The following is a 12,552-nucleotide window of genomic DNA, read 5'->3' as shown; positions in this document are numbered from 1 at the left end:
GATTCATATTGGTGTATGAATGGATTATGAATGACTCATGTTAGGAGTGTAAGTTGCCACAACATCTCAAATTAGTGTTAGATACATATGTCTTGCTTATAAGTTTTGGAAACCTATTTAAGTCCACACACAATATCGTATCTGATACGATAAAACAAACGTTTCCAATACTTTCAAATACTTTCCAGATATGTTGTGGCAACCTAAAATTGTTTGCTGGGCATGGTGTGTCACCAGCTCTAGTGGGCGGTCACCAGTGTTCTTAGCGTGTCACGAGCTCCAGTGGGCGGTCACCAGTGTGCTTCATGTGTCACCAGCTCCAGTGGACTGTCACCAGTGTTCTTGGTGTGTCACCAGCTCTAGTGGGCGGTCACCAGTGTTCTTGGTGTGTCACCAGCTCTAGTGGACTGTCACCAGTGTTCTTAGCGTGTCACCAGCTCCAGTGGGCGGTCACCAGTGTTCTTGGTGTGTCACCAGCTCTAGTGGACTGTCACCAGTGTTCTTGGTGTGTCACCAGCTCTAGTGGACTGTCACCAGTGTTCTTGGTGTGTCACCAGCTCTAGTGGACTGTCACCAGCTCTAGTGGACTGTCACCAGTGTTCTTGGTGTGTCACCAGCTCTAGTGGGCGGTTACCAGTGTTCTTGGTGTGTCACCAGCTCTAGTGGGCTGTCACCAGTGTTAATGGTGTGTCACCAGCTCTAGTGGACTGTCACCAGTGTTCTTAGTGTGTCACCAGCTCTAGTGGACTGTCACCAGTGTTCTTGGTGTGTCACCAGCTCTAGTGGACTGTCACCAGCTCTAGTGGACTGTCACCAGTGTTCTTGGTGTGTCACCAGCTCTAGTGGGCGGTTACCAGTGTTCTTGGTGTGTCACCAGCTCTAGTGGGCTGTCACCAGTGTTCTTGGTGTGTCACCAGCTCCAGTAGGCGGTCACCAGTGTGCTTCATGTGTCACCAGCTCCAGTGGGCGGTCACCAGTTTGCTTCATGTGTCACCAGCTCCAGTGGGCGGTCACCAGTGTTCTTGGTGTGTCACCAGCTCCAGTGGGCGGTCACCAGTGTGCTTCATGTGTCACCAGCTCCAGTGGGCGGTCACCAGTGTGCTTCATGTGTCAACAGCTCCAGTGGGCGGTCACCAGTGTGCTTCATGTGTCACCAGCTCCAGTGGGCGGTCACCAGTGTGCTTAATGTGTCACCAGCTCCAGTGGGCGGTCACCAGTGTGCTTCATATGTCACCAGCTCTAGTGGACTGTCACCAGTGTTCTTGGTGTGTCACCAGTGTTCTTGGTGTGTCACCAGCTCCAGTGGGCGGTCACCAGTGTGCTTCATGTGTCACCAGCTCTAGTGGGCGGTCACCAGTGTTCTTGGTGTGTCACCAGCTCCAGTGGGCGGTCACCAGTGTGCTTCATGTGTCACCAGCTCTAGTGGACTGTCACCAGTGTTCTTGGTGTGTCACCAGCTCTAGTGGACTGTCACCAGTGTTCATGGTGTGTCACCAGCTCTAGTGGGCGGTCACCAGTGTTCTTAGCGTGTCACGAGCTCCAGTGGGCGGTCACCAGTGTGCTTCATGTGTCACCAGCTCCAGTGGACTGTCACCAGTGTTCTTGGTGTGTCACCAGCTCTAGTGGGCGGTCACCAGTGTTCTTGGTGTGTCACCAGCTCTAGTGGACTGTCACCAGTGTTCTTAGCGTGTCACCAGCTCCAGTGGGCGGTCACCAGTGTTCTTGGTGTGTCACCAGCTCTAGTGGACTGTCACCAGTGTTCATGGTGTGTCACTGTTACGGCCCTCTCGGGACGCAACGGGGTTCTCACTCTGATGTTGTTAGAGTCAGATATATATATCCGTTCCCAAGCCAGTAGTGGCTATCAAGGGATGAGATCCGTGACGCAAGTAACTTAAAGGGAGTAGGGAAAGAAAGCTAAGAACTTAATATTATAATTTTCACCATCACCGATTAAATATATAAAATAAAAGAGTGCACAAGGGGGAGGGATATTAACACTTGACAAGGGGATTCTTCACAATGTAGTCTTCTGCTGAAGACTCTGGATGCAGAAGCTAGGCGCTGAGTCCTTGGTGCTTTCTTTGTGGCCACACAACGAATTCTTCAACGAAGCTGAGCCTACCCTGGCCACAGGTCAGCCAAAACACATGTCCACTGGGGGCACCGCCGTGGAGGCCGTCAACCACACGTCCAGCTGGTCTGCTGGCAGGTTCTGAGCCAACAAGGCTGGTACGGCCACTCCACGAACGATAAAAGGGGAACGCCGTAGACAGGAGCCTCGTGTGACACCACAAATCACTCTCCTGTCTTCAGTACCCCAGTGGATGATCGCCTTCAACAGTCGGTCCCGGGTAAATCCTTTTACTGCCACTCCACTGGCAGTCTAACACACCACAGTGTTCTTCCGGGGGGACGACTTCACAACGGCTGCAACAAGGTACAAGGTATGGAGACTGGCTGCCTCGGGTAGACTGACCCAACTCCCATTACAGCAGTCCCAGGTCGACTCTGTAAGCAGACACGTCATCAATAACTGGGACACTAAAACACCTCACTTACAGGCTCAGACAAACGCCCGACACATCCACTTCATAGATGGCGTTGTAGTCTGAGCACCACCTCACCAGAGGTCAGCAGCGGCGGTGTAGAGTGCTGATTGGGACTGGAAACTGGCCCTTGTGGCCGGTATTCGCCGTCCTTACCAGGTGTCGTCGTCCGTTTGGCGGGGGTTTCGGGAGCTGACCCACAGATGGCGTGGTCGTTACTGCTCCGTGCTCGGACGCTGGATCCGGGTTCGTAACAGTCACCAGCTCTAGTGGGCTGTCACCAGTGTTAATGGTGTGTCACCAGCTCTAGTGGACTGTCACCAGTGTTCTTAGTGTGTCACCAGCTCTAGTGGACTGTCACCAGTGTTCTTAGTGTGTCACCAGCTCTAGTGGACTGTCACCAGTGTTCATGGTGTGTCACCAGCTCTAGTGGACTGTCACCAGTGTTCTTGGTGTGTCGATAGCTCTAGTGGACTGTCACTAGTGTTCTTAGCGTGTCACCAGCTCTATTGGACTGTCACCAGTGTTCTTGGTGCGTCACCAGCTCTAGTGGACTGTCACCAGTGTTCTTGGTGCGTCACCAGCTCAAGTGGACTGTCACCAGCTCTAGTGGTCTGTCACCAGCTCTAGTGGACTGTCACCAGTGTTCTTAGCGTGTCACCAGCTCTAGTGGACTGTCACCAGTGTTCTTAGCGTGTCACCAGCTCTAGTGGACTGTCACCAGTGTTCTTGGTGCGTCACCAGCTCTAGTGGACTGTCACCACCTCTAGTGGACTGTCACCAGTGTTCTTGGTGTGTCACCAGCTCTAGTGGACTGTCACCAGCTCTAGTGGACTGTCACCAGTGTTCTTGGTGTGTCACCAGCTCTAGTGGACTGTCACCAGCTCTAGTGGACTGTCACCAGTGTTCTTAGTGTGCGTCACCAGCTGTAGTGGACTGTCACCAGTGTTCTTGGTGTGTCACCAGCTCTAGTGGACTGTCACCAGCTCTAGTGGACTGTCACCAGTGTTCTTCGTGTGTCACCAGCTCTAGTGGGCGGTCACCAGTGTTCTTGGTGTGTCACCAGCTCTAGTGGGCTGTCACCAGTGTTCTTGGTGTGTCACCAGCTCCAGTAGGCGGTCACCAATGTGCTTCATGTGTCACCAGCTCCAGTGGGCGGTCACCAGTGTGCTTCATGTGTCACCAGCTCCAGTGGGTGGTCACCAGTGTGCTTCATGTGTCACCAGCTCCAGAGGGCGGTCACCAGTGTGCTTCATGTGTCACCAGCTCCAGTGGGCGGTCACCAGTGTGCTTCATGTGTCACCAGCTCCAGTGGGCGGTCACCAGTGTGCTTCATGTGTCACCAGCTCCAGTGGGCGGTCACCAGTGTGCTTCATGTGTCACCAGCTCTAGTGGGCGGTCACCAGTGTGCTTCATGTGTCACCAGCTCCAGTGGGCGGTCACCAGTGTGCTTCATGTGTCACGAGCTCTAGTGGACTGTCACCAGTGTTCTTGGTGTGTCACCAGCTCATGTGGGCGGTCACCAGTGTGCTTCATGTGTCACCAGCTCTAGTGGGCGGTCACCAGTGTTCTTGGCGTGTCACCAGCTCCAGTGGGCGGTCACCAGTGTGCTTCATGTGTCACCAGCTCTAGTGGACTGTCACCAGTGTTCATGGTGTGTCACCAGCTCTAGTGGGCTGTCACCAGTGTTCATGGCGTGTCACCAGCTCTAGTGGACTGTCACCAGTGTTCTTAGTGTGTCACCAGCTCTAGTGGACTGTCACCAGCTCTAGTGGACTGTCACCAGTGTTCTTAGTGTGTCACCAGCTCTAGTGGCCTGTCACCAGTGTTCTTAGTGTGTCACCAGCTCTAGTGGACTGTCACCAGTGTTCATAGTGTGTCACCAGCTCTAGTGGACTGTCACCAGTGTTCTTGGTGTGTCACCAGCTCTAGTGGACTGTCACCAGTGTTCTTAGCGTGTCACCAGATCTAGTGGACTGTCACCAGTGTTCTTGGTGCGTCACCAGCTCTAGTGGACTGTCACCAGCTCTAGTGGACTGTCACCAGCTCTAGTGGACTGTCACCAGTGTTCTTAGCGTGTCATCAGCTCTAGTGGACTGTCACCAGTGTTCTTGGTGCGTCACCAGCTCTAGTGGACTGTCACCAGCTCTAGTGGACTGTCACCAGTGTTCTTGGTGTGTCACCAGCTCTAGTGGACTGTCACCAGCTCTAGTGGACTGTCACCAGTGTTCTTGGTGTGTCACCAGCTCTAGTGGACTGTCACCAGCTCTAGTGGACTGTCACCAGTGTTCTTAGTGTGTCACCAGCTCTAGTGGACTGTCACCAGTGTTCTTGGTGTGTCACCAGCTCTAGTGGACTGTCACCAGCTCTAGTGGACTGTCACCAGTGTTCTTGGTGTCTCACCAGCTCTAGTGGACTGTCACCAGTGTTCTTGGTGTGTCACCAGCTCTAGTGGGCGGTCACCAGTGTTCTTGGGTTGTCACCAGCTCTAGTGGGCTGTCACCAGTGTTCTTGGTGTGTCACCAGCTCCAGTAGGCGGTCACCAGTGTGCTTCATGTGTCACCAGCTCCAGTGGGCGGTCACCAGTGTTCTTCATGTGTCACCAGCTCCAGTGGGCGGTCACAAGTGTGCTTCATGTGTCACCAGCTCCAGTGGGCGGTCACCAGTGTGCTTCATGTGTCACCAGCTCTAGTGGGCGGTCACCAGTGTGCTTCATGTGTCACCAGCTCCAGTTGGCGGTCACCAGTGTGCTTCATGTGTCACCAGCTCCAGTGGGCGGTCACCAGTGTGCTTCATGTGTCACCAGCTCTAGTGGGCGGTCACCAGTGTTCTTGGTGTGTCACCAGCTCCAGTGGGCGGTCACCAGTGTGCTTCATGTGTCACCAGCTCTAGTGGACTGTCACCAGTGTTCTTGGTGTGTCACCAGCTCTAGTGGACTGTCACCAGTGTTCATGGTGTGTCACCAGCTCTAGTGGGCGGTCACCAGTGTTCTTAGCGTGTCACGAGCTCCAGTGGGCGGTCACCAGTGTGCTTCATGTGTCACCAGCTCTAGTGGGCGGTCACCAGTGTTCTTGGTGTGTCACCAGCTCCAGTGGACTGTCACCAGTGTTCTTGGTGTGTCACCAGCTCTAGTGGACTGTCACCAGTGTTCTTGGTGTGTCACCAGCTCTAGTGGACTGTCACCAGTGTTCTTAGTGTGTCACCAGCTCTAGTGGACTGTCACCAGTGTTCATGGTGTGTCACCAGCTCTAGTGGACTGTCACCAGTGTTCTTGGTGTGTCGATAGCTCTAGTGGACTGTCACTAGTGTTCTTAGCGTGTCACCAGCTCTAGTGGACTGTCACCAGTGTTCTTGGTGCGTCACCAGCTCTAGTGGACTGTCACCAGTGTTCTTGGTGCGTCACCAGCTCAAGTGGACTGTCACCAGCTCAAGTGGACTGTCACCAGCTCTAGTGGTCTGTCACCAGCTCTAGTGGACTGTCACCAGTGTTCTTAGCGTGTCACCAGCTCTAGTGGACTGTCACCAGTGTTCTTAGCGTGTCACCAGCTCTAGTGGACTGTCACCAGTGTTCTTGGTGCGTCACCAGCTCTAGTGGACTGTCACCACCTCTAGTGGACTGTCACCAGTGTTCTTGGTGTGTCACCAGCTCTAGTGGACTGTCACCAGCTCTAGTGGACTGTCACCAGTGTTCTTGGTGTGTCACCAGCTCTAGTGGACTGTCACCAGCTCTAGTGGACTGTCACCAGTGTTCTTAGTGTGCGTCACCAGCTGTAGTGGACTGTCACCAGTGTTCTTGGTGTGTCACCAGCTCTAGTGGACTGTCACCAGCTCTAGTGGACTGTCACCAGTGTTCTTCGTGTGTCACCAGCTCTAGTGGGCGGTCACCAGTGTTCTTGGTGTGTCACCAGCTCTAGTGGGCTGTCACCAGTGTTCTTGGTGTGTCACCAGCTCCAGTAGGCGGTCACCAGTGTGCTTCATGTGTCACCAGCTCCAGTGGGCGGTCACCAGTGTGCTTCATGTGTCACCAGCTCCAGTGGGTGGTCACCAGTGTGCTTCATGTGTCACCAGCTCCAGAGGGCGGTCACCAGTGTGCTTCATGTGTCACCAGCTCCAGTGGGCGGTCACCAGTGTGCTTCATGTGTCACGAGCTCTAGTGGACTGTCACCAGTGTTCTTGGTGTGTCACCAGCTCATGTGGGCGGTCACCAGTGTGCTTCATGTGTCACCAGCTCTAGTGGGCGGTCACCAGTGTTCTTGGCGTGTCACCAGCTCCAGTGGGCGGTCACCAGTGTGCTTCATGTGTCACCAGCTCTAGTGGACTGTCACCAGTATTCATGGTGTGTCACCAGCTCTAGTGGGCTGTCACCAGTGTTCATGGCGTGTCACCAGCTCTAGTGGACTGTCACCAGTGTTCTTAGTGTGTCACCAGCTCTAGTGGACTGTCACCAGCTCTAGTGGACTGTCACCAGTGTTCTTAGTGTGTCACCAGCTCTAGTGGCCTGTCACCAGTGTTCTTAGTGTGTCACCAGCTCTAGTGGACTGTCACCAGTGTTCATAGTGTGTCACCAGCTCTAGTGGACTGTCACCAGTGTTCTTGGTGTGTCACCAGCTCTAGTGGACTGTCACCAGTGTTCTTAGCGTGTCACCAGATCTAGTGGACTGTCACCAGTGTTCTTGGTGCGTCACCAGCTCTAGTGGACTGTCACCAGCTCTAGTGGACTGTCACCAGCTCTAGTGGACTGTCACCAGTGTTCTTAGCGTGTCATCAGCTCTAGTGGACTGTCACCAGTGTTCTTGGTGCGTCACCAGCTCTAGTGGACTGTCACCAGCTCTAGTGGACTGTCACCAGTGTTCTTGGTGTGTCACCAGCTCTAGTGGACTGTCACCAGCTCTAGTGGACTGTCACCAGTGTTCTTGGTGTGTCACCAGCTCTAGTGGACTGTCACCAGCTCTAGTGGACTGTCACCAGTGTTCTTAGTGTGTCACCAGCTCTAGTGGACTGTCACCAGTGTTCTTGGTGTGTCACCAGCTCTAGTGGACTGTCACCAGCTCTAGTGGACTGTCACCAGTGTTCTTGGTGTCTCACCAGCTCTAGTGGACTGTCACCAGTGTTCTTGGTGTGTCACCAGCTGTAGTGGGCGGTCACCAGTGTTCTTGGGTTGTCACCAGCTCTAGTGGGCTGTCACCAGTGTTCTTGGTGTGTCACCAGCTCCAGTAGGCGGTCACCAGTGTGCTTCATGTGTCACCAGCTCCAGTGGGCGGTCACCAGTGTTCTTCATGTGTCACCAGCTCCAGTGGGCGGTCACAAGTGTGCTTCATGTGTCACCAGCTCCAGTGGGCGGTCACCAGTGTGCTTCATGTGTCACCAGCTCTAGTGGGCGGTCACCAGTGTGCTTCATGTGTCACCAGCTCCAGTTGGCGGTCACCAGTGTGCTTCATGTGTCACCAGCTCCAGTGGGCGCTCACCAGTGGTCTTAGTGTGTCACCAGCTCCAGTGGGCGGTCACCAGTGTGCTTCATGTGTCACCAGCTCCAGTGGGCGGTCACCAGTGTGCTTCATGTGTCACCAGCTCCAGTGGGCGGTCACCAGTGTGCTTCATGTGTCACCAGCTCTAGTGGGCGGTCACCAGTGTTCTTGGTGTGTCACCAGCTCCAGTGGGCGGTCACCAGTGTTCTTGGTGTGTCACCAGCTCGAGTGGGCGGTCACCAGTGTTCTTGGTGTGTCACCAGCTTCAGTGGGCAGTCACCAGTGTTCTTGGTGTGTCACCAGCTCCAGTGGGCGGTCACCAGTGTGCTTCATGTGTCACCAGCTCCAGTAGGCGGTCACCAGTGTGCTTCATGTGTCACCAGCTCCAGTGGGCGGTCACCAGTATGCTTCATGTGTCACCAGCTCTAGTGGGCGGTCACCAGTGTTCTTGGTGTGTCACCAGCTCCAGTGGGCCGTCACCAGTGTTCTTAGCGTGTCACCAGCTCTAGAGGACTGTCACCAGTGTTCTTGGTGTGTCACCAGCTCCAGTGGGCGGTCACCAGTGTGCTTCATGTGTCACCAGCTCCAGTGGGCGGTCACCAGTGTGCTTCATGTGTCACCAGCTCCAGTGGGCGGTCACCAGTGTGCTTCATGTGTCACCAGCTCTAGAGGACTGTCACCAGTGTTCTTGGTGTGTCACCAGCTCCAGTGGGCGGTCACCAGTGTGCTTCATGTGTCACCAGCTCTAGTGGGCGGTCACCAATGTGCTTCATGTGTCACGAGCTCCAGTGGGCGGTCACCAGTGTGCTTCATGTGTCACCAGCTCCAGTGGGCGGTCACCAGTGTGCTTCATGTGTCGCCAGCTCTAGTGGACTGTCACCAGTGTTCTTGGTGTGTCACCAGCTCTAGTGGGCGATCACCAGTGTTCTTGGTGTGTCACCAGCTCTAGTGGACTGTCACCAGTGTTCTTAGCGTGTCACCAGCTCCAGTGGGCGGTCACCAGTGTTCTTGGTGTGTCACCAGCTCTAGTGGACTGTCACCAGTGTTCATGGTGTGTCACCAGCTCTATTGGGCTGTCACCAGTGTTCATGGCGTGTCACCAGCTCTAGTGGACTGTCACCAGTGTTCTTAGTGTGTCACCAGCTCTAGTGGACTGTCACCAGCTCTAGTGGACTGTCACCAGTGTTCTTAGTGTGTCACCAGCTCTAGTGGACTGTCACCAGTGTTCTTAGTGTGTCACCAGCTCTAGTGGACTGTTACCAGTGTTCATGGTGTGTCACCAGCTCTAGTGGACTGTCACCAGTGTTCTTCGTGTGTCACCAGCTCTAGTGGACTGTCACCAGTGTTCTTAGCGTGTCACCAGCTCTAGTGGACTGTCACCAGTGTTCTTGGTGCGTCACCAGCTCTAGTGGACTGTCACCAGCTCTAGTGGACTGTCACCAGCTCTAGTGGACTGTCACCAGTGTTCTTAGCGTGTCACCAGCTCTAGTGGACTGTTACCAGTGTTCTTGGTGCGTCACCAGCTCTAGTGGACTGTCACCATCTCTAGTGGACTGCCACCAGTGTTCTTGGTGTGTCACAAGCTCTAGTGGACTGTCACCAGCTCTAGTGGACTGTCACCAGTGTTCTTGGTGTGTCACCAGCTCTAGTGGACTGTCACCAGTATTAGTGGACTGTCACCAGTGTTCTTAGTGTGTCACCAGCTCTAGTGGACTGTCACCAGTGTTCTTGGTGTGTCACCAGCTCTAGTGGACTGTCACCAGCTCTAGTGGACTGTCACCAGTGTTCTTGGTGTGTCACCAGCTCTAGTGGACGGTCACCAGTGTTCTTGGGTTGTCACCAGCTATAGTGGGCTGTCACCAGTGTTCTTGGTGTGTCACCAGCTCCAGTAGGCGGTCACCAGTGTGCTTCATGTGTCACCAGCTCCAGTGGGCGGTCACCAGTGTGCTTCATGTGTCACCAGCTCCAGTGGGCGGTCACCAGTGTGCTTCATGTGTCACCAGCTCCAGTGGGCGGTCACAAGTGTGTTTCATATGTCACCAGCTCCAGTGGGCGGTCACCAGTGTGCTTCATGTGTCACCAGCTCTAGTGGGCGGTCACCAGTGTGCTTCATGTGTCACCAGCTCCAGTAGGCGGTCACCAGTGTGCTTCATGTGTCACCAGCTCCAGTGGGCGGTCACCAGTGGTCTTAGTGTGTCACCAGCTCCAGTGGGCGGTCACCAGTGTGCTTCATGTGTCACCAGCTCCAGTGGGCGGTCACCAGTGTGCTTCATGTGTCACCAGCTCCAGTGGGCGGTCACCAGTGTTCTTGGTGTGTCACCAGCTACAGTGGGCGGTCACCAGTGTGCTTCATGTGTCACCAGCTCCAGTGGGCGGTCACCAGTGTGCTTCATGTGTTACCAGCTCCAGTGGGCGGTCACAAGTGTGCTTCATATGTCACCAGCTCCAGTGGGCGGTCACCAGTGTGCTTCATGTGTCACCAGCTCTGGTGGGCGGTCACCAGTGTGCTTCATGTGTCACCAGCTCCAGTAGGCGGTCACCAGTGTGCTTCATGTGTCACCAGCTCTAGTGGACTGTCACCAGTGTTCTTGGTGTGTCACCAGCTCTAGTGGACTGTCACCAGTGTTCATGGTGTGTCACCAGCTCTAGTGGGCGGTCACCAGTGTTCTTAGCGTGTCACCAGCTCCAGTGGGCGGTCACCAGTGTGCTTCATGTGTCACCAGCTCTAGTGGACTGTCACCAGTGTTCTTGGTGTGTCACCAGCTCCAGTGGGCGGTCACCAGTGTTCTTGGTGTGTCACCAGCTCTAGTGGACTGTCACCAGTGTTCTTGGTGTGTCACCAGCTCTAGTGGACTGTCACCAGTGTTCATGGTGTGTCACCAGCTCTAGTGGGCTGTCACAAGTGTTCATGGTGTGTCACCAGCTCTAGTGGACTGTCACCAGTGTTCTTAGTGTGTCACCAGCTCTAGTGGACTGTCACCAGCTCTAGTGGACTGTCACCAGTGTTCTTAGTGTGTCACCAGCTCTAGTGGACTGTCACCAGTGTTCATGGTGTGTCACCAGCTCTAGTGGACTGTCACCAGTGTTCTTGGTGTGTCGCCAGCTCTAGTGGACTGTCACCAGTGTTCTTAGCGTGTCACCAGCTCTAGTGGACTGTCACCAGTGTTCTTGGTGCGTCACCAGCTCTAGTGGACTGTCACCAGCTCTAGTGGACTGTCACCAGTGTTCTTGGTGTGTCACCAGCTCTAGTGGACTGTCACCAGTGTTCTTAGCGTGTCACCAGCTCTAGTGGACTGTCACCAGTGTTCTTGGTGTGTCACCAGCTCCAGTGGGCGGTCACCAGTGTGCTTCATGTGTCACCAGCTTCAGTAGGCGGTCACCAGTGTGCTTCATGTGTCACCAGCTCTAGTGGGCGGTCACCAGTGTGCTTCATGTGTCACCAGCTCTAGTGGACTGTCACCAGTGTTCTTGGTGTGTCACCAGCTCTAGTGGACTGTCACCAGTGTTCATGGTGTGTCACCAGCTCTAGTGGACTGTCACCAGTGTTCTTGGTGTGTCACCAGCTCCAGTGGGCGGTCACCAGTGTGCTTCATGTGTCACCAGCTCTAGTGGGCGGTCACCAGTGTTCTTGGTGTGTCACCAGCTCCAGTGGGCGGTCACCAGTGTGCTTCATGTGTCACCAGCTCTAGTGGACTGTCACCAGTGTTCTTGGTGTGTCACCAGCTCTAGTGGACTGTCACCAGTGTTCATGGTGTGTCACCAGCTCTAGTGGGCGGTCACCAGTGTTCTTAGCGTGTCACGAGCTCCAGTGGGCGGTCACCAGTGTGCTTCATGTGTCACCAGCTCCAGTGGACTGTCACCAGTGTTCTTGGTGTGTCACCAGCTCTAGTGGGCGGTCACCAGTGTTCTTGGTGTGTCACCAGCTCTAGTGGACTGTCACCAGTGTTCTTTGCGTGTCACCAGCTCCAGTGGGCGGTCACCAGTGTTCTTGGTGTGTCACCAGCTCTAGTGGACTGTCACCAGTGTTCTTGGTGTGTCACCAGCTCTAGTGGACTGTCACCAGTGTTCTTGGTGTGTCACCAGCTCTAGTGGACTGTCACCAGCTCTAGTGGACTGTCACCAGTGTTCTTGGTGTGTCACCAGCTCTAGTGGGCGGTTACCAGTGTTCTTGGTGTGTCACCAGCTCTAGTGGGCTGTCACCAGTGTTAATGGTGTGTCACCAGCTCTAGTGGACTGTCACCAGTGTTCTTAGTGTGTCACCAGCTCTAGTGGACTGTCACCAGTGTTCTTGGTGTGTCACCAGCTCTAGTGGACTGTCACCAGCTCTAGTGGACTGTCACCAGTGTTCTTGGTGTGTCACCAGCTCTAGTGGGCGGTTACCAGTGTTCTTGGTGTGTCACCAGCTCTAGTGGGCTGTCACCAGTGTTCTTGGTGTGTCACCAGCTCCAGTAGGCGGTCACCAGTGTGCTTCATGTGTCACCAGCTCCAGTGGGCGGTCACCAGTTTGCTTCATGTGTCACCAGCTCCAGTGGGCGGTC

The sequence above is a fragment of the Procambarus clarkii genome, chromosome 51, assembly GCF_040958095.1.
Source record: "Procambarus clarkii isolate CNS0578487 chromosome 51, FALCON_Pclarkii_2.0, whole genome shotgun sequence".
Taxonomy (NCBI): domain Eukaryota; kingdom Metazoa; phylum Arthropoda; class Malacostraca; order Decapoda; family Cambaridae; genus Procambarus; species Procambarus clarkii.
This window is presented reverse-complemented; position numbering follows the sequence as displayed.